Source organism: Agelaius phoeniceus, chromosome 18 (genome assembly GCF_051311805.1).
Source record: "Agelaius phoeniceus isolate bAgePho1 chromosome 18, bAgePho1.hap1, whole genome shotgun sequence".
In the NCBI taxonomy this organism is placed as follows: Eukaryota; Metazoa; Chordata; class Aves; order Passeriformes; family Icteridae; genus Agelaius; species Agelaius phoeniceus.
Window position 1 is genome coordinate 523,778 of NC_135282.1, and position 25,696 is coordinate 549,473.

Consider the following 25,696-nt stretch of genomic DNA (forward strand, 5'->3'; position numbering starts at 1 on the left):
TGAATTGGAAACTGGTGTTTGAAAGAGTGACAGGAAGGACCAGGAAAGGGGTCTGGGCTAAGTACCCACCTGCCCTGGTGTTCTCTTTGGGGTTTTACCAGCCTGGTTTGCCCCTTCAGCTCTGAGGGCTTCCCTGGAAGTGAGGTCAGATCCTGCAGGATTTCCCAGGCCACTGGAAAAGGACGGAAGAGATGGAGAGGTTTGAGAAACACCCAGTGAGAAGGTGGAGTGCAAAACTGAGGATTAAAAGGTTGATGTTGTCTGTCTGGACTTGCTTCTTAAAATCCTTTGGTAAATGGGAGTTCAGAAGTGCTCTTTGTTAAACACTGGTGAGTTTTGCTCATTTATTAATTGCTTGTCTCTGGTACTGGCTTTGTCCTCAGCAATGCATCACAGTTTAGCTTTTCAAAGCTTGTCATTTGTGGAGTGCTCCCCTTCCAAGCTGAACTCACGAGTAAGCAGAACGGGACTGTCCTTGCACCACATTGCCTCAGGGTAAAAATGAGATTTGCTTTGTGCTGTGTAACAATTGCCACGAGAACAGAATTTTCATAGCAGTCATGGCTGTTAGGAAATGCAGATTTGAGGCATGTAGCACTATTTAGTTTTTGTTCCCTGCAACATTCATTAAAAGTATAATTGCTGGCATTAACTAGGCAGAATAATGCATGCCTGTGAGGTGCAGTGCTTTCAAGGCCCATGGCACTCCTATTATCAGAATTTATAATTTATTGGAATAACTTTAAGGCTGCAGTGGGATTCTTTCATGATGGGTTGGTGCAGAGTGTCTTGCTCAGATCTGTGGTAAATCTCCTCATGTGCACCAAGTCCCACTGCTGCATTCAGCACAAGTGTGCATGGGAAAATGCTTTTGGATTTTCATACTTCCATCAAAGCTGCTTTAGGGATGAAGCCCCACAGGAATGTTCACTATCACTATCCATCATTGTTGGATTGATAATAGACCACTACTACATAAATAATAAAACCAGCAAGTAAATACTTCAGGGGAAATATCACAATATCCCACTCTGAGAGGTGTGACAAACAAGCTCCATTATTTCCATCATCAATTATTAAAACCATTTACAAAGAGAGTGGAATTCTCAAAACACACCTTAAAGCTTTGGCTTTTTGTGTCAGTGTAGGATTTGTGTTCAGGAAGGATGAGCTGGAACTGGAACAAGGAGAAGAAAGGGCTGTATGAATAAACCAGGAATTTGGGGAGCTTATGTTATGAAACACTAAAAGAGCTTTTCCTTTGTTGTCTAATAGTGACAAAATGACAAGGTAGGTCTGATTTCATCAGTAGTGCTGACTCAGGCACAGGCTGAGTGCTGAGTGCTCTGGTTCAAGCACCCAGAGGTTGCCAGGATGAGGGAAGTGCTCAGAAATGCCAAAAGCAGCTCAGAAATGCCAAAAGCTTTAGTGAGGCCTTTGCACAGCATCTGTCTGGCTGGGCTTCAGCAACCACCTTAAAAATAAAGAGAAAATTCTTTGTTCAGCTGAGAGGGAATTCTCCTGGTCCTAAAAGCCCTGCTGAGAATCAGGAGGTTGCTGGAGGTTCCTAAGGAAGAGTTCTTTTGGGGAAAATCAGGCCAGGGTTTGCCTTTTTCATTCCTGGGGTTTAGAAGAGAAAGTGTATGTAAAGACATTAAAGACATCCATTCTCTTCCTGCATGAACAGTGGCTGGAATTTAGCGTGCTGTCTCTCTGGGAGTTTATTAATGTCATCAGCCAGCTGCAGGTATTAGAGCATGGCAGGAGTCAGGCTGGCAGGGGCCCAGGGGTGTGCAGAGCCCAGCCACAGCACAGCACCAGTGACCTTCCCTGTCTGGAGCTCCCTTGCTTCCCTCAGTGCTTATCTGAGCTGCCAGCAGAACATGCAAGGTACACACCTGCAGGAGCTGTGCTGGCGCGGGGTTTGGGGTTTATTTTCAGCTGGAAGGATGAATTCCAGTGTTTGTGTACAATTCCAATGGTTGCATACAGGTGTGTATTGACAACTTACACTGGCACTGATAAGGGAGTAAGATATCCAGGGGACACAGAATTTAGTGACAAGGAGAAATACTGCAAGCTTCAAGGAATCTTCAAAGTGACCACATGCCTTCAAAGATGGAAGGCAGGAAATTGCAAGGAATCTCACTTTGATTAAGTGGATCAAAGAGGAAGGTGGATGTGACTTGCATATCAGCAGTTTCACCCTTCTGCTGATGCAGGATGCAGATGGAGAACACAGAAAATCCTTTTACCAGTCTTCATACAACTTCATAGGAAAGTCAGAGTAAATTGATTCTCACTTCCTGGGCTTGGTTCTGGGCCTGTGGTGATTCAGTTATTTAACCTGCCCTTATTCAAAGAGCTGCCCTGGAGAAGGGCAGGAGGCAGCAGCAGTTCCAGCACAGTCCCACACAGGTGTGTGCAGTCTGGGTGAGCTCTAAATGACTCTTCTGTACATGAGAAGAGCAGGTGGGAGGCCAAGGTAAATTTGCTGTTGGCTGGCCAGAAAGGGGCAGCTTTAGCACCATCACAGGGGCCATGACCAATGCTCGGGCAGTAATAACTTACAAAAGTCAGATGGAGAAAGAAAGCTTTCTGGTTTTGGTACCTGTCTTAGAGGGGATATAAATTACACCCTGCAGTGCCCGTTTCTTCACTGAGTGTCAGAGGGCCCAGACAACTCGAGTTTATACACCTCTAATGAGAACCAAAATAATCCCATGAAGATTTATATTGTCGATTTTGTATAACAAAAGGATTCATTTTTAATTATGAGCATCTTTAATCTCAGTAACTGCAGCGCACGTTGAAAAATGGTTGATGCTAAGAAAATGTTGATGCATCATTGACGATTTCCATGTAGCTGATCCCAGATCCTCACTGCCTGAAGGGAGCTGTGGTTCTGCAGAGGGCTGGGCCAGGAGAGTGGAGCTCGGTGTGGGCACAGCAGGGCCTGGCTCCTGTCCAGGGGCTGAGCTGAGCTGTGATGGGCCATTAGTGCCTGCAGGGCTGCTCACCTGGCACGGAGCAGAGCCTGCGGAGCTGGGCAGGGCCTGGCACAGCCGGGCTGGCAGGAAACGCTCCCTCCCTGCAGGATCCACTCTGCCTTGGCAGCTGCCTTCAGTCCGGTGTGACATCGCTTACAGTGACCAGAGCAGCCCGGTGCTGGCTGCTGAGGGAGGCAGAGGAACAGAATGGTTCCTTCTTGCCCAGAATTGTTCTGCTCTCTGCCCAGAATGGTTCTGCTCTTTGCCCAGAATGGCTCCTCTTTGCCCAGAATGGTTCCTTTTTGCCCAGAATGGTTCCTTTTTGCCCAGAATTGTTCTGCTCTCTGCCCAGAATGGTTCCTTTTTGCCCAGAATGGTTCCTTTTTGCCCAGAATGGTTCTGCTCTTTGCCCAGAATGGTTCTGCTCTTTGCCCAGAATGGTTCTGCTCTTTGCCCAGAATGGTTCTGCTCTTTGCCCAGAATGGCTCCTCTTTGCCCAGAATGGTTCCTTTTTGCCCAGAATGGTTCCTTTTTGCTCAGAATTGTTCTGCTCTCTGCATAGAATTGTTCCTTTTTGCCCAGAATGGTTCTGCTCTTTGCCCAGAATGGTTCCTTTTTGCCCAGAATTGTTCCTTTTTGTCCAGAATGGTTCTGCTCTCTGCCCAGAATTGTTCCTTTTTGCCCAGAATTGTTCTGCTCTCTGCCCAGAATTGTTCTGCTCTCTGCCCAGAATTGTTCCTTTTTGCCTAGAATTGTTCCCTTTTGCCCAGAATGGTTCTGCTCTTTGCCCAGAATGGTTCTTCTCTTTGCCCAGAATTATTCCTTTTTGCTCAGAATTGTTCCTTTTTGCCTAGAATGGTTCTGCTCTTTGCCCAGAATTGTTCCTTTTTGCCAGAATCGTTCCCAGGGCTGCTCTTGGGCAGGGTGCACAGGCCCTGGGCTGTGCAAGACAGGCTCAAGATGCTGCTTGATGCCCTCGCCAGGGGAGCTCTGTTTTTGCCAAAGTGAGGCTTCTGTGCTGCCAGAAGGAGAATTTCAGTGCAGGATGGTTTGGCTATTGAGAGACAGCAGCTGCTATCAGATCAGTTCTGGCTTCATTTGGGTTTCAGATTTCTTCACAGAGATGAATCTTCAGCTCTTGTCCTGTTTTTTATGTCAGAGGCAGTCAGACATTTTCCTGACTGTCATTTTCTCATAAAAAGTCACCTCAAATCCTTTTTAAAGGATTTGCATTTTATGTTGATAATACTTAGGGCTTAAAGGCCTGATTCTCCTTAGACTTGTGGTAGTATCACTGTGGGATAATTCCAGTAAGAAATATATTGGTTACATGTGTCAAGTGAAAGAAGAACTGGTCTGGCCAATAGAAAATTCATTTGCACAAAAATCAGCAGCCCCATGGAAAAGGCAGGTAATGTATTTATGTGTTAATTGTATGTACTATATGGAGCTCCTGCAGAGTGACACGTGGCTTTTCACACATGTGGCTAAAAACTGGGGTGTAAAAGCTTTGCTGATGGGGCTGCAGCTGTGGCAGCTTTGCCTCATCCTGTGTGCTTTTGAGGAACCTGAAGTCTGGGGTAATAGATGAGATTTTAAGATATAAATCTTACTATTTAGAGAGAACATTCTAGGAGATTCAGCGTTAATGGGTATCTGGTGTTTATTAAGATTTCTTCCCTTAGCCAGGAGGTTTATCCAGATTTGAGCTGAGGGTCAGTGCAAAGCTTCCTTCAGCCTGTGCAGGATGGGTCTGAGCACAGGAGGGATCTCTTACCCCCCTTCCCAGGAGACAGAGGGTGCCAATATTTGCAGCATGAATAAAATGCAGAAACCAGCCAGAAATGCTCAATAACCTTCTTTAAATTTGTAAATGTGGTAAATTATTTGATACTTTGTGGAAGAAATCTCAGTAGTATGGACGTGTCTCTTGCCTCTTTATCTTAGCTTATCCTTGTAAGTTTGATATCAGTGTTAAAGAGCACTAAATAAAGTAATTATTCCCTCTAATAGCCAGATTTGTGTTTTGCCCAAGAATCCCGTTTCTTGCTCTGGCCACAGGATCTATTGGCACCTTCTGCATACTCTGCTTTCTGAGGCTTTCAGCCAGAAGTGGTTTCAGATTGACACAGCAACATGAGTCACTTGCATCAGAGCTTCCTGCCCAGAAGGTACCAAAGCTGCTTTGAATTTATCATTACAACTTTGACAGCAGACTCTCACTCTGAATTTGGGATAGATTTCTGCAGATAGGTGCTTGACTAATTAGATTCAGAGCAATTTGGCACAGTAGCTAAAAATATGGGAGCCCTCCAGACTGCAGTGATTTGCAGAATTGGTGTCAGCTCCAGGCAGAGCCACTGTGAGAATCAGAGCGGTGGAGAAGCTCTTAAACTGCCAGGGCAGGCAGTGTGATAGTGGCTGCAGAGGAGGGGAATTGAGGGCAGGATGCAGGAGGGAGAGGAGGCTTTTGCAGGCAGGAGCTGGCTCAGTGCTGCTCCCAGCAGGGCTGGGTTCTGTGGAGTTTCACTGGTGGAGTCTGTGTGCCAAGGAGGTTCCAGTGTCTGCTTCACAGAGAGGGAGCACAGAGCCATGGGGACCTTAATGGAAAAAAGGGCAGAAAACTCTGGAAAATGTAGATTTTAATATAATTTGTTATATATATAGATAGATAGATAGTTAATATAGTTGGTGAAGATTTTATTTTTCCAATTAAAAAAGTAAAAAAAAAAAGAAAAAAGAAAAAAACCCAAAAGCCCAGTCCTTAGCTGATTTTTGAAGGAAACACCTCACTTTGCCACATAATTCACTTATCAAATCAATCATACTTTTTCTGCAGTGTTTTCCATTGGTTGGTGTGAGCATTTTATTGCTTATCAGGGCTTTTTTCTTGTCAATTCATTCTGCATTTGTTTTATCATTCTGGTGATGCAGGCTCTGGGTGTTTCTGTTCCAGGGCTGGGATTGCATGCCTGGACAGCCTCCAGTGCTGCCTATTGTTCTTTCTTACTTTGAGCTGCAAGTGACAAGTGAGCTCTAATTTTTAAATTTATTTATTAAAAAATCAAATCAACAATCTTCCCATTCACAATCAAGACCACCATTCACCAAAGCTGGCTCTGTATAATTAGCCACAAGCTCAGCTTTGCATTTTCAGCAGTGTTTCCTCTTTGCTGTCGTGGTGGGAATTGTTCAGTCTGGCTGATACTGGGAGGATGCTGGAACAGAGACACAAGGATGTTTTTGTCTGGTGACAAACACATCTTACTCATTTATTCTGGATGCTGTGAAAGAGCTGACAGCCACCAGGGTGGTTTCACTGGCAGCCCCAGCTGGGGGAAAACAAGATTATTAAAGGCAGCAACCTTCCTCTGTCCCAGGAAACGTGTCAGGACATTTCAGAGCAGAGATGCTGCCCATCCCCAGAGCTGGGGCTCAGCAGGAGAAAGGGAATCTGCAGGTTGGAGCTCCAGGTCCGGGTCACTTCCTGCCCCAGCTGTCCCCGAGCTCTGTCCTGCCCGCCTGCACTGCGGGGCAGGCTCTGGGATGGAATTCAGGACTGAAATTCGGGTGAAATGCAGGAATGCCACCTTGGACAGAGCATCAGGGGTGTGGGTGGCAGGTTCTGCTAGCCCAGAGCCTCAGGGAGCACAGGCATCTCTGTCTGTCTGTCTGTCCCCCTCCAGGACACCTCTCCCTTCCATGGGCTCTGCCCAATGAGCCCTGAGAGTTCCCTTCAGCAGGGCAGAGCTGCTGAGGTCTGGGACCCCAGAGTTTTGTGAGTGTGGAACCCCAAGTTCTGTGACTCTGGAGCCTTGAGCTTTGTGACTCTGGAACGTGGAGTTGTGTGAGCCTGGAACTCCAAGTTGTGTGAGCCTGGAACCCCGAGTTCTGTGAGTCTGGAACCCCAAGTTCTGTGAGTCTGGAACCCCGAGTTCTGTGAGTCTGGAACTCTGAGCTCTGTGACTCTGGAACCCCGAGTTCTGTGAGCCTGGAACCCTGAGTTTTGTGAGTTCTGTGAGCCTGGAACCCCGAGTTCTGTGAGCCTGGAACCCCGAGTTCTGTGAGTTTTGTGAGCCTGGAACTCTGAGCTCTGTGACTCTGGAACCCTGAGTTTTGTGAGTCCGGAACCCAGAGTTTTGTGGCACTGGAACCCCAAGCTCTGTGATGCTGGAACATGGAGTTGTGTGAGTCTGGAACCCCGAGCTCTGTGACTCTGGAACCCCGAGTTCTGTGAGTTCTGTGAGCCTGGAGCCCCAATTTTGGGGTGCCCCGATTTTGGGGTGCCCTGTGCAGCTGAAGGCCCAGAGTGGACGTGCCCTGAATGGATGCTCCAGCCAGGAACCTGCCAGGGCAATCTCTTACTGCCCCACAGCCCCATCTGAAATGCTGGATCATGGATAATGGATGTTCAGAGCAGCCTGGGGTTGGGCACAGCTGGCACAGGTGCTGTTGGGATGGGAGGAACATGATATCATTTTGAAAACATCCAATTAATTCAGAGTTGAACTCCACTGCCATGACCACTGTCCCACGGTTTGCTACCTGCAGTCTGAAATGTGTTCAGGAGCTGACAGAGAGCCCTGTGCAACTCCACCAGGTGTCATCAGTGGAGTATTTTGGGATGTTGCCTTGTCTAACCAATGAGCATCTTTTGTTACATGCTTCCAAGAATTATTTAGCAAGGAGCTGTGAATCTTTCTTTTGGAGCCCGCTTTCCATTTTCCAGGGGCAGCTTGCTTTCAGAACCTCAGTATGATCACTGGGCAGGGACCCTGCAGGTAGTTATCCTTTCTGGAAAGCCAAACACTCTTTCTTTTCTGATGGCTCAGAAGGATTCCTATCGAGCTCACTGTGTGTATTGGTGATAGAGTTCAGGTTTTATTTATCCTGTAATTACTTCCCTTGAAGCCTCCAGGCTATGGCAAGGCAGCTCTTAGAGCATTTTCCTCTCAGAATGTGATCTCACCTGTGGGATTTGCTGTGCTGCCCTTTGCTGTGCGTTTTTAGCAGCTCTGGGCTGGGGCTTCCCGTGCCTGGAGGGAATTTCCTTGTGGCCAAAAGGAGAACATTTCCCGGGTGTGAAAAGCACTTTTGGGCCCGAAGGGAGCACAGGTGGAGGATGCAGAGAGGACCACGGGTATTGTCTGGGCTTTGTGCAGGAAGAATTGGCTGGGAAATCTCTGAGCTTCCTGTGCTGCCAAACAGAATAACTTGAGCAGAAACTTCACTGAACTGGGTATCAAACTACAGGGAGAAGTGTGAATTTAGTTTAGTTGGAGGCACTAAAACCAGGCAGGAAGATGATGTGGGGGAACCCTCAATCTGCTGGGAGGGGGCTCTGGTGCTGCTGCTGGGGGCAAGCCCAGCTCCCAGCTGCAGCAGGGCTGCACATCTCTGTCTGCTGCACATCTCTGTCTGCTGTACATCTCTGTCTGCTTCTCCACCTGCACGTCTCTGCAGCTGCTGCTCCTCCTTTGTTCCTTTTTATTTCATAAAAAATATTCATAAATGGAACATGGTTCTGTGTACTGCCTGTGCTCCTGCCATCATTTGGAACCACTTTTTCCCTCTGTTTCCAGTGGCTGGTGAAGGCTGAATTTCCCTCCTCTGCCTGTGTCCCATTGCAGACCCCAAAAGTGAAAGGCTTTAGGACACTTCATAAATTACTGAAATTCCAGGTTAGGGCTCCTTTCCTTCACCTGCATTTTCCTTTGGTGGAATATCTCCCATGTCATGAATATTTTCAGTTTCCTCTCCTGCGCACACAGAGCTCTCAACCTGCAATTACAGCTCTCCCTTATGAATATTTAAATGGCAGTTCAGCTTTCAGACAGAGTACACCAGTGACAAAGATCAAGCTTTCTGACCTTTTGTTAATTTGCTCACTGAAATAGGATTCCCATGGTCTCATTTTTTGTATTTAAGAGAAGAAATTTGCATACAGAGAGGGTGTTGGCTTTTCTCATTTTTGTGGCTAATTCCCTTTTGGTGCATTTGTTCTAGTAGATCTTAAAGAAAAGTCACTGGATAGTTTTATCAGTTATGCATGAGAATATGAAAGGTAGAACTGAAGAAAAAACCCACTTGGGTTCTTTATCAGGAAATGATAAGATTTTTTTTTTTATCATTCTGGAAAAAAAAATCAGCAAAAAAAGCAAAAGTAGGAATGTGTGGAGACCAATGGAGAAACTTGTTACTCCCATACTGCATTGGAAGGAAATGCAAACTGTTTGTGGTAATAGAGGAGAGTGAAGCTGGAAAATCTCAATTATTGCTTTGGAAATGAAATTCTCTATTTTGGAAAATACAGCACCTGCAGACCCCCAGACACTGAGCTGACAGAAGAGTAAACAATGAAGGGTGTCAGTGTAATCACAAATCCACAGGAACTGCAAAATGAGCATTGAATCATGGTTTTGTAAACCTTGGGTAAAAGTGTGTGTTTCTTTGTGTTTGTTAGGAGCTCACTGTGGGCATTTCAGAGGAAGGAATGGTTGCAGTTCCTGGAGCAGAGGTTGGGGCCAACCAAGTCCTGGCACAGCTCTGGTGCTGGACCCATGGCTTTGTTATTTGTTCTTTGTTTTTTATTTTATATGCTGCCATACATGAATGGACACAGCTATACAGTTGATTAAAGAAGGGACTTAATTAAGGGTTGTAATTAAACTAGTGGAGTAAATTACAACAGAATTTAAATTCAGAATGAGCCCGTGTGATGCAGAGGCTGGTGGTGTTGAGGCAGTAATCTGTATGGAATAATTGATTCTGTAGCCATTAGTCTTTGCTAATGAGATTAAGGAGGAGGTGCCTAATTAATTTGGTTTGTGACTTTGAAATGTGATGGAATGGGGCACAACTGGGGCTTGTTCCACTCACCAAGAAGCTCTCCAAGTGGAAGACAAATATCATCAAAGTATTTCCCTGTTCTCAGCTGTACAGGATGGTATTTGACTTCACCCTGAGCCATCAACCCCTCATCCTGCATGGAGACCTTCCAGGACAGCCAGGGAGGCTTTTCCTCTTCCCATGAGCTCCATGAGAGCTGCTGGGCCAGATCAGCCTGGGGAGGGCTGGGATTGCAGAATTTCTGTGCCCTGGGCACTGCCTGGGGGCATTTCCCTCCCCTGAGTCTCTGCCCACTGTCCTGCCCTGCCACAGTGCGGGTGATGAGTCTGTGGGATCTTTAACTAAAAATTAACCGTGCCCTAACCCAAGGCTTATCTTACTGGTACCTACTTAGACTTACTAGGACAGTAATAAATGGTAATAAATTGTTATAGACAGTAAATCAAATATACCAGGTTAGTGTCTGTATTGAATAAGTGTCAGCACACACCCACACAGTGCAGAGCTGCACAACTGCACATTGTAATATTGCTGATCATTTCACTAATGCTGAACACTTACACTCTGATAGAGGCAAAAAGAAAAAGACATGTTAGAACAGAGGCAGGGCAGGAAAATCCCTTCAGTTTAAGAGGAAAGATTGAAATGTGTTTTGTGCAGGATTTATTGAAGCATCTTACATGGCAAGCTCAATGTTCAAGCATTGCTTCAGCAGAGGGAGAACTTGCAGTTGTTGGCACTTGGAATGTTGGATGTTTTTGTGCTCTGTAACCTGGCTGCTCACTGTGATCACCAGGCACCCCTCACTTACAGCAAAGTCAATGCTGAGTTATTCCTGATGTATAGAGACCATGCAAGATTCAATTGCTGAGTTATTCCTGATGTATTGATAGAGACCATGCAAGATTCAATTGCTGAGTTATTCCTGATGTATAGAGACCATACAAGATTCAATTGCTGAGTTATTCCTGATGTATTGATAGAGACCATGCAAGATTCAATTGCTGAGTTATTCCTGATGTATAGAGACCATGCAAGATTCAATTGCTGAGTTATTCCTGATGTATTGATAGAGACCATGCAAGATTCAATTGCTGAGTTATTCCTGATGTATAGAGACCATACAAGATTCAATTGCTGAGTTATTCCTGATGTATTGATAGAGACCATGCAAGATTCAATTGCTGAGTTATTCCTGATGTATAGAGATCATACAAGATTCAATGCTGAGTTATTCCTGATGTATAGAGATCATACGAGATTCAATTGCTGAGTTATTCCTGATGTATAGAGACCATGCAAGATTCAATTGCTGAGTTATTCCTGATGTATTGATAGAGACCATGCAAGATTCAATTGCTGAGTTATTCCTGATGTATAGATACCATGCAAGATTCAATTGCTGAGTTATTCCTGATGTATAGAGACCATGCAAGATTCAATTGCTGAGTTATTCCTGATGTATAGCTAGAGACCATACAAGCTAAGGCAGCAACAGCATCATTCCAATCCCTGGATGTTAAACACAAGCTGAGAGTGCCCACCAGGGATGTGGCTCCTTAGGCTGGGCTCTGCAGCTCATCCCGCAGAGCTGAGCCCAGCAGAGCCTGGCTCTGCAGGCATTTCCTAGAAAGACTTTGCAGTTCTCCAGCAAGCTCTGTTGCCTGTGTGCTGCTCGGGCTGGCAAGGTCAGCTCCTCCTGTGCCCCTGTCACCCGAGCCCTGCCCAGTGGGAGCTCTGGGAGGTGACAATGATGAGGATGAGGATGAGGACTTGTACCTGCATTTACAGAGCCCCTGCAGGCACCGCAGCTGGGCATTTGTGCAGCTGCAGGGAATTCTTGCTCTTTTACACTCAGAGAGCCCCAGGGGAAAGCTGGAACTCCACAGGAGTGGTAATGACTCTGCAAAACAGCGCTTGGATTGCAGATCCTGGGCTTGAACACAGGCTGCAGCCGTGAACCTGCATTTGATTGAGATCCTGGGCTTGGTTTGAACACCAGCTGAGAACTTGCATTTGATTGCAGATCCTGGGCCTGAATGCAAGCTGCAGCTGTGAAGCTGCATTTGCAGCTCCTGTGCTTGGTTTGAGCACAGGCTGCAGCTGTGAAGCTGCATTTCATTGAGATCCTGTGCTTGGTTTGAGCACAGGCTGAGCTGTGAAGCTGCATTTGATTGAGATCCTGTGCTGGGTTTGAGCACAGGCTGAGCTGTGAAGCTGCATTTGCAGCTCCTGTGCTGGGTTTGAGCACAGGCTGCAGCTGTGAAGCTGCATTTCATTGAGATCCTGTGCTGGGTTTGAGCACAGGCTGAGCTGTGAAGCTGCATTTGATTGAGATCCTGTGCTGGGTTTGAGCACAGGCTGAGCTGTGAAGCTGCATTTGATTGAGATCCTGTGCTGGGTTTGAGCACAGGCTGAGCTGTGAAGCTGCATTTGCAGCTCCTGTGCTGGGTTGGAGCTGTGAAGCTGCATCTTTAGCCCATGGAGCATCCCGGTGCCACTGGCACGCTGCCTGCAGCAACCCCTCCCGTGTGTGGCTCTGCTCCTCTGCCTTTGTTTGTGGCTTTAGGAAACGATGCCAGGCTCAGACCAAGCCTCCCAAAGCAGCCAAAGGCCGTGCCCAGGGCTCTCCAGCAGGCACCTCAGTGAGTCACCAGGCAGTTCCAGGGCATTGAATTACGATCCCTGCAGCCCTGATCTGCTCAGGGAGCTCATGAATAATGAGAGGTGTGACTGCACCTCAGCAGATCTGGGGTGCATCCCCTCCTGAGTGATTCCCCGTCCCAGGGCACAGCCCCCATGTGAATTAGGTTTGTGCTGATGAAGACACCAGTGATGTAAGTAAAGGCATTTAACATAGCTGGCAGTGTGTGGGGATGGGTGGCAGATCTGTCATTGATTACCCCTGTACAATCTGTCAGCCTCTGGTATTTAGCTCCTGGTGCATGCAGGATGCAATTCCTGTGCCTTGCCGTTCTGGGTGTGGAGGGACACCATCCAAAGGTATTTTTAGAATTCCATGCCAGGGGAAAAAATAAAGTCTTGGGAAGAACTGATTCATGCTTCTCATCCTCTCCCCTCCTCCGTTCCACTCTGGGTTTGAGCACAAATTTAAGGCTGATTTTGGAGCTTTTGTCGGACTTCAGCCTTGTTGCTTGCCACGACAGAAATGTTTATTCAGCAAGGCTGAATTAATTAATTCAGCTTGGCTGTGTAATGGTAATGAAGCCCGACTTTGCTGCAGCTCTGGGGGCACAGGCAGTGGAGCCCACGGGGCACTGATAGAGGAGTGCAAATGCAGCTGTACCAAACTGACTGCTTTCCTTTTGTCCTGCACAGTTTGGAGATGCTCCCTCATGCCTGCAGCCTGCAGCTCCACAGGAAACCTCTGATCAGAGCTGCTTTGTAGGAGAGACAGAGGCCTCCAGTCCCATGTCAGCACCTTGACGCCAGTGTCATCCCTGGCAGCTCTCAGTAAGTCTGGCTCTGTTCCCCAGCCTGTGCAGCTGCTGCACCTGCAGAGTTTTGTTCTGCAGCCCAGGGGCTGCTCTGGGCTGCTTCTGCCTTTGGTTGTGTGTGCCCAGCTCCAGGGTTTGGGCGTTTTGGGGGAGGTTTGGGAGGGTTTGGCTGCAGTTTGCTCTGCCCTGATGGCTGAGTCCTGCACTCACACTGAGCACACCCAGCTCTGCTTGTGGGGCAGCCCCAGCCTGAAATGGGGGTGTCAAGGCCAACAATGGGACATAAATTGGGAAATAAATAATGGGACATAAATAACTCCAGTGCTGAGCTCTGGCTGCAGGAATGGCAGGTGCAGGAGCCTGGGCACAGCCTGTGGCTCTGATCAGTGTCCTGGTGCTCACAGGGGTCCCAGGATGAGGGCAGAGTTGAGAATCCTGACTCCATATTTCAGGAGGCTGATTTACTATTTTATGATATATATTATATTAAAAGAAAATTATATATTAAAGCTATACTAAAAGAATAGAGGAAAGGATTTTGTCAGAAGGCTTGAAAGGAATAGAAAGGAAAGGAATGATAATAAAATCTTGTGACTGACCAGAGTCCGAGCCAGCTGGGCTGTGATTGGCCATTAATCAGAAACAACCACATGAGCCCAATCCCAGACCCACCTGTTGCATCCCACAGCAGCAGATAATTACTGGTTACATTTAATTTCTGAGGCCTCTCAGCTTCTCAGGAGAAAAGATCCCAGCAAAAGGATTTTTCATAAAATATCTCTGTGACATACCAGCACATCTCAGTCTGCTTTGGGGCACCCATCCTGGCTCTCAATAGCAGCAGAGGAGTTCTGCTTGCATTTCACATGCTCTGATTCTCAGTTTAGAGAGGAACCTTCTGGAAAGCTTGGTCAGTTAGCTGGTTCCCATCTCCTGCTGCTGAGCCATCAGATGGAGTTCATGTCTCACCTTTGATCTTCAAAGCTCTTTGCCACCAGTAACTAACAGAATAATTTCAAGAAATTTCATTTTAAAAATACCATTTTCAAACCTTATGTTCTCACTGTTCTTTGTACCTCAGTGAACTGAAAGTAAAGGCTTAAAGCTTTGCTTTAAGAGCCTGATGTTTGAAGCTTGGGGTTCTAAATTTGGTGCTGGATTTATCCATGTGAAGGGTATGAGTTTGATTGCATCAGAAGTAATTATATTTAATATGACAAGGGAAAAGTGCACAAATGTGATATTTGGAACGGCTGTTAATGCCTCCTTTGCATTTCTGCTCCTGAAAAGAATAATTACACAGCAGTGATGTGAGCAGAATGCTGGGGTCTGCTGGCAAAGGGGGAGTCAGTGTTTGCCTGCAGGGCCAGATTCCCTGAGCAGGAGAAGGGAGGGAGGGGCTCTCTGCAGACCCAGGCCCACGAAAACCCACCTGGGCACCCCTGGAGTCACTGGGGACTCACTGGTTATTCCTTCACACCAAGAATTTAATTTGTGCCTTCAGGAGGCAGAAAGCGTTTCCCTGAAATCCCAGGTTTTCTGTGCAATCCCAGGTTTTCTGTGCAATCCCAGGTTTTCTGTGCAATCCCAGCTTTTCTGTGCAATCCCAGCATGGGGAGGGGGATCCCTCCCACCCTGGGCCATCCTGGGGGTCACAGCCACCATCTCCTTTGGGCACACCTGCCCAGCAGGAGCAGGGGCACGTCCAGGGCTCTGTCCCTTCCCTGGAGCCCTCCTGGGGCAGTGCTGGGCTCCCTCAGGGGCAGCTGAGGGGTTTGCACAGCCTGGTGCAGCCTGGCTTCCACCACCCGGGGCTGTGCTGAGGGCTCTCTGCAAGGCTCCACTTGCACCAGCCAGGCTTGGATGGTCTCTGGTCTAACTGGAATATCTGCTGCTATTGATTCCTCTCTAGAGGGCCCCATCTCCTTAAGTCAGGCTTGGATGGTCTCTGTCCTAACTGGAATATCTGCTGCTGCTGATTCCTCTCTGGAGGGCTCCATCTCCTTAAGTCAGGCTTGGATGGTCTCTCTCTAACTGGAATATCTGCTGCCACTGCTTCCTCTCTGGAGGGCTCCATCTCCCTGAGCCAGGCTTGGATGTTCTCTGTCTAACTGGAATATCTGCTGCCACTGATTCCTCTCTGGAGGGCTCCATCTCCTTAAGTCAGGCTTGGATGGTCTCTCTCTAACTGGAATATCTGCTGCCATTGATGCTCTCTGGAGGGCTCCATCTCCCTGAGCCAGGCTCAGATGTTCCCTCTCTCTCAAACTGGAATTTCTGCTGCCACAGCCCCAGCTCCCTCCACACTCCCCATCAGTGATGCTGGTATCAGGCAGGGAGGCTGAGGGCTCTCTGTGTTATCAGTTACTGCCAAACAAAGGCAGCAAGGTGATTTATTGCTCCATTTTCCTAAAGCACACCATAAGATTAACGTTTGGCTTATGCTTTTTCCTGCCCTAATTACATTTGTCTCTTGTTTAATCATCTTTAAGACAAAATAGCATGTCTGAGGAGAGAATGTGATTTAATTAACTTTCGTCCTAATGATTCAGACTGCAGAATCTTGCAAGGCTTCTTGTCCAGTACAGTGGTTGGAGGCAAAGTATTCAGATGAAACTGAGAAATGTAAATCTGAAACCCCATACAAAAACCTTCAGGGGTTGCTGCTGAGCTCAGAGGTGTGTTATGTGACAGGTTTCTGTTTTGGCCTGAGAGTTAATTTGCAAATTATTGAGGGGACAGCTTGAGTCCTGTTTAAATCCCTCTCTGAAATGGATTTTAGGGGCTGTGGTGAGCCCCTGGTGATGCACATAGGGATAAAAGGTGTGCTGGGGAAAAGCATATTGGGTGTCTGAGAGATGTTTAAACCTGCATTTGTGAGCTGTCCCTTCTGATCAGATGCAGCCAGCAAATCTGGGAGTATGAACACTGGAGCGTGCTGATGTTCACAAATTGCTGCCCCATCCCTCCTTAGCACTCATGCATGTTTTATATTTGCATCTCTGTCTGGGGATCCCAACACAGATTCCGAATGCAGGAGGTGCTTCACTGACAAATGTTGGGCTGAAAGCAAAAATGAAGCAAGTCCTTTTGTGAAGGGTTTGAAGCTGACAGGGTAAGTCATGCAGAATGCTGGTGTTTAGATCAGCACTAAGCACACAGCTACACACTCCTGTGCCAGAGTTTTTAATCCTCACGGTAAATTAAGCTGACATTGCAGTGGAAATGCCAGGGTTCTGTTTGTGTCCTGGCACAGCCCAGCCCCAGCAGGGCACTGCTCTCTCTGGCTCCTTCCCTGCCTCTGGAAATACAAACAGGGCCAAGGATGGGAGCGGGCAGAGCCGAGTGTGGCTCAGAGGTGTGAGGGTGCCTGGGGCTGGTTTTGGGTTTTGGTTTTCCTCCCAGGGATTTCAGTGGAGATCTGGCTGAGCCGCTGCCCTGCCTGTGCCTTGTTTTCCTGTGGATTATCAGGGAACTCCAGTGTGGTCCCTCTCATCAGCACTGAGCCACTCTCCCAAGAAAGCCAGCGCATGTGACCACCAGAAGCATTTCCATTTTTAAAGCACTGTGGCAATTGGGCTCAGATAGCAGAGAGGGAGGCCAGCACGTGTGACAAGGTTGCTGAAATCAGTGAGATAGATGAACATGGCAGTAAGATCTGCCTGTGGCTGTCAGTGAATGGAGCTGGGCCCTGCTCATTCTCCTGGCCTGTCAGGGCCGTGCTCACACCAGCACACACACACCAGGCCCACAGAACACTCACCAGCACCTCTGAAAGCTTCCTGCACCGACTGCTTCAACACATTTGCATTAATAGAAGGATGAGACCTACTTCATGATGTTCTGTGCATGACAAAAGCTAAAATTAGTTCTATTAGAACTTTGGCTGCAGCTCTGCTAAATTTTAGCAGTTTGGGGGGGAAGGAAAACACTTTTGAAAGGTTATAATTAATGAGTTATGTGTTGTTGGGCTTTTTCCTGAAGTGTACCAAAATAACACGAGGAAATTGGGACAGGCGTGCTTTTTCTGTGCCTTGGCATTTCCAGGGCTGCAGCCTGGCTTCCCACTCGAGCTGGGGGCGGCTCTGCTGCTGCCTGCTCCCCACAGGGCAGGGATCCAGGGGATGCCAGGGGCATTGCACGGGAGGAGAGCCTGCTCTGGGTGCACAGAACTGAGCCTGGCACTGTCTGCTGCTGACAGGAGACCAGCACAGGGCAACCCCATGTGAGAGAGGTGTCCTGAGCAGCTCCTGTCACAGAGACGGGCAGGGCTTGCTGGTTTGGCTGTGGATGCTGAGCAGATCCTGAGCCAGGCCCTGCTTTAGGGCTGAGCTGTGGATCCTGAGCAGATCCTGAGCCAGGCCCTGCTTTAGGGCTGAGCTGAGCTATAGATCCTGAGCAGATCCTGAGCCAGGCCCTGCTTTAGGGCTGAGCTGAGCTATAGATCCTGAGCAGATCCTGAGCCAGGCCCTGCTTTAGGGCTGAGCTGAGCTATAGATCCTGAGCCAGGCCCTGCTTTAGAGCTGAGCTGTGGATCCTGGGCCAGGCCCTGGTTTAGGGCTGAGCTGTGGATCCTGAGCCAGGCCCTGGTTTAGGGCTGAGCTGTGGATCCTGAGCAGATCCTGAGCCAGGCTCTGGTTCCTGGCTGATTTATGGATCCTGAGCCAGGCTCAGGTTTGCTGGTTTAGCTCTAGATCCTGAGCCAGGTCTGGTTTAGGGCTGAGCTGAGCTGTGGATCCTGAGCCTGGCTCAGGTTTGCTGGTTTAGCTCTAGATCCTGAGCCAGGTCTGGTTTAGGGCTGAGCTGTGGATCCTGAGCCAGGCTCAGGTTTGCTGGTTTAGCTCTAGATCCTGAGCCAGGTCTGGTTTTGTGGCTGAGCTGTGGATCCTGAGCCAGGCTCAGGTTTGCTGGTTTAGCTCTAGATCCTGAGCCAGGCTCTGGTTTTAGTGGCTGAGCTGTGGATCCTGAGCCAGGCTCAGGTTTGCTGGTTTAGCTCTAGATCCTGAGCCAGGCCTGGTTTTGAGGCTGAGCTGATTCATGGATCCTGACCCTGCCTGGCTGCAGCAGCTCTGGGGCAGCTCAGGCTCCAGAGCTCCTGACCAATTTCACAGCAAACTCGATTAAGCTGTTAAATTGCAGATCACTCCTGACAGTAAATTAATTCTTAATCCAAGTCCTATTCTGCACTACGTCGGGAGGCTTTTGCCAGGAGGCCAATGGCTTGAAAATGGGTAATTAAATTCTGCTGTAAATACATTTCTATCCATCCTTCTGCTTGCAGGAGCTGGCAAACAAGCATCAGCCATTAATTAATACCTGTAATTTGGTTTAGTTGGAATCAGCCCTGCTCCTGTCAGGCTCTGAGCTGTAAACCAAGGTTGTGAAGCTGGGAGTAAGTCAAAGATAAAGACTGACCAAAATGTATTCATAAGAGAATCTGCTCCTATTTTTTCCATAGAATGCTGTGTAGTTTGCAAATTTGGAGCTGTGTAGTTTGCAAATTTAGCAGTAGTTTGATCTGAAGTCAATGTAGAAAAATTGTTAAAAGCCCTAAATATAAGAAAAGTAACAATAATGAGAAGATGTATTCTGGGCATTTTTCCTTCATGTGATTAACCCCTCGTGACCCAGCTCTGCAGCTCAGCAGTGAGTTTTGACAGGCCATGTCCTGAGGAGGTGGAGCTGTGTTGTGCTGCACTGCACTGTTGTTGTGCTGCACTGCACTGCACTGTTGTTGTGCTGCACTGCACTGTTGTTGTGCTGCACTGCACTGTTGCTGTGCTGCACTGCACTGTTGCTGTGCTGCACTGCACTCTTGCTGTGCTGCACTGCACTGTTGTTGTGCTGCACTGCACTGTTGTTGTGCTGCACTGCACTGTTGTTGTGCTGCACTGCACTGTTGGTGTGCTGCACTGCACTGTTGTTGTGCATTTGTTGTCACCTGAGGTTGCATTATTTGCATCTGGAGCAGGAGCTGCTGGGTGCAGCTTTGCTTCCAAAGGCCCACAAGGAGACTGGAACCTGGTTTGCTTGTTCTCCAGCCATAGTTGTGAACCAAATTCAGTTTTCCCATCTTCCTTCCACATTTCATCCATTTCCTTGAAGACCAGAGCATTTGGCAGGGGTGAGTCTGGCTCCTTTTTGAGGCTAAATGCTGCTAATTCTCATTACAGACAGAAGCAAGCGTCTCTGTGCTATTTGTGTGCAGAACAGTTCCTGGTGCCTTCAGGGCCATTCCCAGCTCTACAGAGTGCTCTGAGCCTTCACAGGGAGCCTGGCCCTGCTTCCACGAGCTCTGAGCACACTCACAGCTGATTTGGGGCAGGTTTGAAGTCCACATTCTGAGACTGTTGCTTTGCTTTCCAACATTATTGAAAATTTATCCCTGACTCCAGCTGAGACACTTTGTCATTTCCAGGGCAGTGTAAATGGTAATAATTAAAAGCAATTTAAAAGTGTGGTAAAAGTCATGTAATTTTGATAGGCTGACTGACTGCTGTATCAGTAGGAGGGTTTGGGAGGCTTTTGGGGCTTTTTTACTTCAACTTTGAATTTTAATTTCTATTTCTAAGTTCTATTTCTCGGATTCCAGCCCTGTTGAGAGCATTTTCTTGCCACATGAACAAATTTAGACTGGCAGACGAGCTGGGCCATGCCTGGTGCAAGATCTCAGCTATTCAGGTTCTGGGAATAATTCCCCTGAAACAGGACTGTGTCCTTACCTATAAAACAAAGAGGGCTGCACTCCTCCCATGCAGCAGCAGCATTTTTAGCACATTTCCATGCAATTAACTTTAAAGCCAAGGCAGCCCCTGGAGTGTGAGTGGGAGATCTCTGCCTGTGGGGAAGGCAGCCCCATGGTCAGTGACCTGGGGAGGACGGGCAGGAGGCACTGTGAGGTCTGTGTGGGGCAGGTTTGAGAGCTGAGCACCTGGGCTTTTCTGCTGGGTCTGCTAATTTCGAGATTCTGCCTGAAGTTCAGGGGGTGCTGAGGCTCTCTGGGACCTGGGGCAGCCTTTGGGCTCTCTGCATTTGCTCTGTGATGCCCATGCACTGACTGCTCCGTGCAGCTGCACCCTGGGCTCCCCTTGATCCTTTCTGAGCACTGACAAAAACTTACGGCGAGTTTGGGACTTTGGTTTGCCCTTCCCTCCCCTGTCAGGGTTGGGCTGAGTTGGGAGAACTGTGAAATCCCAATTTAACAGTGTCTGGCACTGAATGTTTAATCCAGCAGCAACTCACGGGGTGTCAGAGCTGTGGGAGGCTCAGAGCTGCTCTGGGGGTGCCTGCAGAGCAGGGCTGGTGGCATTGCCTGGCTGCAGGTCTGGGGTTCAAACCCCCTGTGGGCTGTCACAGGAGCCATTCCAGATGGCAGCAAACTGCTCTGTTGTCAGCTCCTTTGCTTGGCTGTGACCGTGCTCACAGGGGTCCCAGGGTGAGGGAAGAGACGAGGAGCTGACTCCATGTTTTAGGCTTGATTTATTATTTTATGATATATATTACATTAAAACTATACTAAAAGAATAGAAGAAAAGGTTTCATCAGAAGGCTGGCTAAGAATAGAAAAAGAAAGAATGATAACAAAGCTTCTGTCTCAGACAGAGAGTCCGAGCCAGCTGGGCTGTGATTGGCCATGAATTAGAAACAACCACATGAGCCCAATCCCAGATGCACCTGTTGCATTCCACAGCAGCAGATAACCATTGGTTACATTTTGTTCCTGAGGCCTCTCAGCTTCTCAGGAAAGGATTTTTCATAAAAGATGTCTGTGACAGCTGTTCTCTCCAGCCTCTTTCAGGTTTTAGGAGCTGGGATTTCAGGCTCTGAAATTCCTGGAATCAAAGTCTTGGTGCCCCCAAGGTCCAGGCTGGCAAGGGCAGCTCCAGGGCAGCAGTGCCAGGCAGGCTGTGTCTGAAACCAGAACCTTCCCTTCCTTTCATCTGCACAAAGGAGCTGGAAATGTCAGCTTTTTGTTCAGAATTCCAATAAAACACAGCTGGGGGAGTCAGAATGCTCCACAAAAAGAAATATTACCCAGGAGAACGGCGTGGTTTTATTTGCCAAGCACTTTGTAAGGGTGTGCTGGATGACATCTGAGCACTGCTGCTGTTGTTTGGATTGTGTTGTGAAACAGCAAGGGAACAGAAAACAGCAACAATGGAATTGCACAGCTTCCCTTTCCCAGAGCTTTACTGCTTGTGTCACTGCAGTCTGAATTGCTGTTTAAAATGAAGACTTGCCTAGAGGAATTATTTTTTTAGTGTACGTTTCACTGGGCAGCAGAGCAATTACTTCCTAAATTTAGAAATTATCCTCTACTACACTGTAGCAGGATCAGACAAGTTTTGGCATTTGAGCAACTTCCAGCACACATTTTGCACATAAGAAGAAATGATGCCATTTGACAATCTGGCACAGAGAAAGCGTTCAGGACTTGGATTTCCTTCCAGGCTCTTGGGGAGCAGGATGGGATTTCCAGGGCAGAGCTGAGGGTCCAGCCCTGCCCTGCAGATCCCTGGCTGGGCCAGTTTGGGGCAGCTGCCCGAGCTGAGGGGACAGGAAACCACAGTCACCCAGAGCAATAATCAAGGGAAGGAACTCATTTGGTGAATTATGGGCTCAAAGCCCAGTCAGGGCAGCACCAGCCCTGAGTCACACTGTGCTGAAAGCAGAAGGGAAGGCTCAGACTGAGCTGCTGAGCCAGGCACGAGCCCAGCAGGGGCTGGCAGGAGTTCCATGTCTGGGCACCCTCGGATGCTGGGGTGCAGGGCCTGAGGCTCCTCAGCCAGGGCAGCTCCGGCTGGGCAGGGATGGAGCAGGACCTGAGCTGCAGGAAATGCAGGTAACAGATGCAGGTAACAGGCTGCCCTCTGCAGGAAATGCAGGTAACAGATGCAGGTAACAGGCTGCCCTCTGCAGGAAATGCAGGTAACAGATGCAGGTAACAAGGTTCCCGCTGCAGGAAATGCAGCTCAGGAGGTTCCCTCTGCAGGAAATGCAGGTAACAGGCTGCCCTCTGCAGGAAATGCAGCTCCTGCAGGAAATGCAGCTCCCAAGGGGCTGCTGCCTGCCCAGCAGAAGGTGCAGGCTGGAGCAGGGTCCTGCAGCGTGGCAGCAGCAGTGAGGGCTGTAACGCTGCATTTCTCCCCTGCAGCCCCATTTCTCTGCCCTTTGCCCTTTTCCACCACCCTCTGCCTGTACATTTTTTTCCTCCTGACTCCTTTTCTGCTTGTGAGGAGCCTCACGGGTCTGTTAAGCAGAACTGGCTTTGCACAGCTGCATGAAATCTGGAATGCCCAAGTGAAAGAAATGGATTAAGCAGATAATCTCCCATCAGACTTCAAACAATTTGAAGCATAGGGCTTTAAAAAGAGATAATTTTATATGGAGAATATTTTTTTAAAAACAGCTTATATTCACGACATAGCACCAATAATTGATAATTTTATTTTCTTAAAAGAATTTCAGAGCAGTTGAAAACTGTAGGAGAATGTCTTTACTTGTAGGTTTGTCCATAAAGGAAATAATTTATTATGCATCTAATTCAAATGAATAATACTGATTATTTCTAATTCTTCTGTCCATTCTCCCCCATTTGCTGGCATTATTTATGACAGGAGGAAATTTGTGAGGCCTCTGTGTCTCCTGCCACAGGCTGGGTGTGCTGCTGTAAAGGGGAGGCAGAAGGGAAAAGAAATGATCTTTTGTTTAGATATCACTTTTGGCCTTCACAAGTTGTTCCAGAGCAAATCTTTTCTTTGAGAATTGGCTAAAAATAGACAGGAAGAATAATCCTCTGAGCTGTGATAAGTATCATCATCAGAAATCAATCTTAGAAATAATTTCCACCATTAAATGTAGCGTAAATTGAGGGAGAAGAAAATGGGATTAAATCAGGCATGGGGGAGAAAGCCTGCAACAACTTTTTTGTGGAATTCAATTTAGTGTTAATTTGCTGGGAGCTCAGAAAATAGAACAACAGCAAGGCACTAATGGAAGGAAAAGATTGGCTAATGGGGGATACACAGACCGAGGAGAGAATCAAACCCCTCTCATTGCTGCTGTGCTGAAGGGCAAATTCAGGGCTGGATCCTGCACTGGGAGCTCTCAGAGCATCCAGGGAGGCACAGACAGGGTTTGGGTTTGCTGTGATTGTGTTGCACTGCAGGATTGCTGCTGCCTGTGCTGGGGGCTGCAAGGGCAGGTGCCAGCAGGTCTGGCACAGTTACAGCAGGTCTGGCACACTTGCAGCAGGTTTGGCACAGTTACAGCAGGTTTGGCACAGTTACAGCAGGTTTGGCACACTTGCAGCAGGTCTGGCACATTTATAGCAGGTTTGGTACAGTTACAGCAGGTTTGGCACAGTTACAGCAGGTTTGGCACACTTGCAGCAGGTCTGGCACACTTGCAGCAGGTCTGGCACAGTTACAGCAGGTTTGGCACAGTTACAGCAGGTTTGGCACAGTTACAGCAGGTTTGGCACACTTGCAGCAGGTCTGGCACATTTATAGCAGGTTTGGTACAGTTACAGCAGGTTTGGCACAGTTACAGCAGGTTTGGCACACTTGCAGCAGGTCTGGCACACTTGCAGCAGGTCTGGCACAGTTACAGCAGGTTTGGCACACTTGCAGCAGGTCTGGCACACTTGCAGCAGGTCTGGCACACTTGCAGCAGGTTTGGTACAGTTACAGCAGGTCTGGCACACTTGCAGCAGGTCTGGCACACTTGCAGCAGGTTTGGCACACTTGCAGCAGGTTTGGTACCTTTACATCAGATTCTGCACACTTGCAGCAGGTTTGGCACAGTTACAGCAGGTCTGGCACACTTGCAGCAGGTCAGGCCCAGGCAGGGCTGGGAAATGCCCTCAGGGCTGGGGGCTCCTGCAGGGTGGGTTTGGAGCTCTCAGCTGCATGTGCTGGGCAGGCAGTGGGGATGTTGGAGCAGCACTCCTGGCGCTGGGAATGTTCTGCACTGGGACATTCAGGAGGAATTCAGGGATATTCAGGAGGAATTCCAGTCTCTCCTGGGCTGTTTTCCCTATTTCCCTATTGCTGGAATCTCCTCTGCAGGCAGGGGTCATTCTTTAGCAGAGAGCTGGAAAAAAGAATCAACGGGGTGAAATTCATGTTCTAGAAAACTTCATAAAGGTGCAGCCATCTGGGGCTATCTTTAATTTCCACTCTCATCCCTCCTTTTGCTGATAGCTGCGTTGGGGAAATTGGGGGAGGCTCAGTTTCATTTCAGTGTCAGGCTGGGAGATTTCATCTCCCTCTCCTGAGGACAGAGAAGGCTTTGGAATAATTTCTTTGCCATCCTCCATCCCAGACCTTCCAGATGCACACAGACCTATTGTCAGGTTATTTTTCCTGAGCTTCCCTGATAGCATCATATGAGCACACAACTCAATGATTTCTTCATGTGCCTGGAAACGTTGCCTAATTGCAAAATCTTTGTTCATAATGGGAGATAAACTGATCATCCCCTTTGATTACCCCTCTGTCTCAGCCCACTGAGAACCAGAAGCATCTCTTAAATTTGTTATCTGGTAATTTTTAACCCAAACTAATTTCTTCTGGCTTTATTAAAACTAATTAGTTTGCTTGAGGACTGAAGATCTCTCAGCATTCCTTGGAACAAATAAATATATCATGAGAAAACATAAGCAACAATGGGAAAATTCGTTCAATAGGAATAGAAAATCTAAGTTAATGGAATTCATAATAAGTAGAAATACAGTTCACAGTGTCTGGACTCAAGTGTCTGAAGTGCTGGAAATTTTTTGTGTAGTTTTCAAACCTTCTCCAAGGTTTTGCTTTGCACAGAGAATTGCAATTACCTTGTGCGAGATCCATTCTTTCCCCATGAGCAGATGTTCTGCGGTGGGTTTGGGTTTACCTGATGGCTGGGAGAGCCCAGAAGTGGTGCTGGAGGTGTCTGGGATGGCTCAGGAGGTGCTGTACAAAGGTGACACCTGAGGCTTATTTCAGTCAGGTACAGTGGTTCTTGTTCAGTTCTGATAAGCAGCAATTTTAAATAGAGAATAGAGGAGATTCTTTGTGCTTGGTGTTTTTCAGAATTCCTTTCTTTTTCTTTTCTCCTCTCCCCACAGCCTTTCCTGAGAACTTCCAGAGCTTTTCATTCACAGCTGCCTCCAGAGTTGGTTTTTATGAAATGAAAGGATTAGAAGTGACGAGGCCCAAGGCCAAGTGCCATTAGCACTGGGGTGAATTTCTGGAACCCCGTTCAGCAGCAGGAGTGTCCAGCGTTCAGCACTGTGGAGTGCTGTGTTCTGGGAGCGGTTTTGGTCCTGCCCAGGGTCTCAGACCTCTCCCTGCTGGGCTCCTTGTCCCTGCCCAGCTGTGGGTGGCTTGGGGTGGTTTCTCCTTTGTTTATTTTCCA

The 25,696-nt window shown here is 47.9% G+C and overlaps 1 protein-coding gene across 10 annotated transcripts in view; it reads left to right on the forward strand.

Annotated features, from left to right (window-relative positions):
• The window catches only part of RIMBP2 (RIMS binding protein 2), an 88,219-nt gene that overhangs the window by 9,131 nt on the left and 53,392 nt on the right, over nucleotides 1-25,696 (forward strand). For 9 of the 10 annotated variants that reach the window (XR_013184682.1, XM_077188013.1, XM_077188011.1 and 6 more), the window contains exon 2: nucleotides 13,179-13,313. The exons of the other annotated variant lie outside the window; for it this stretch is intronic. The gene's annotated coding sequence lies outside the window, so the exon portion shown is untranslated. The remainder of the gene's footprint in view (nucleotides 1-13,178; nucleotides 13,314-25,696) is intronic. 10 annotated transcript variants of the gene reach the window in all.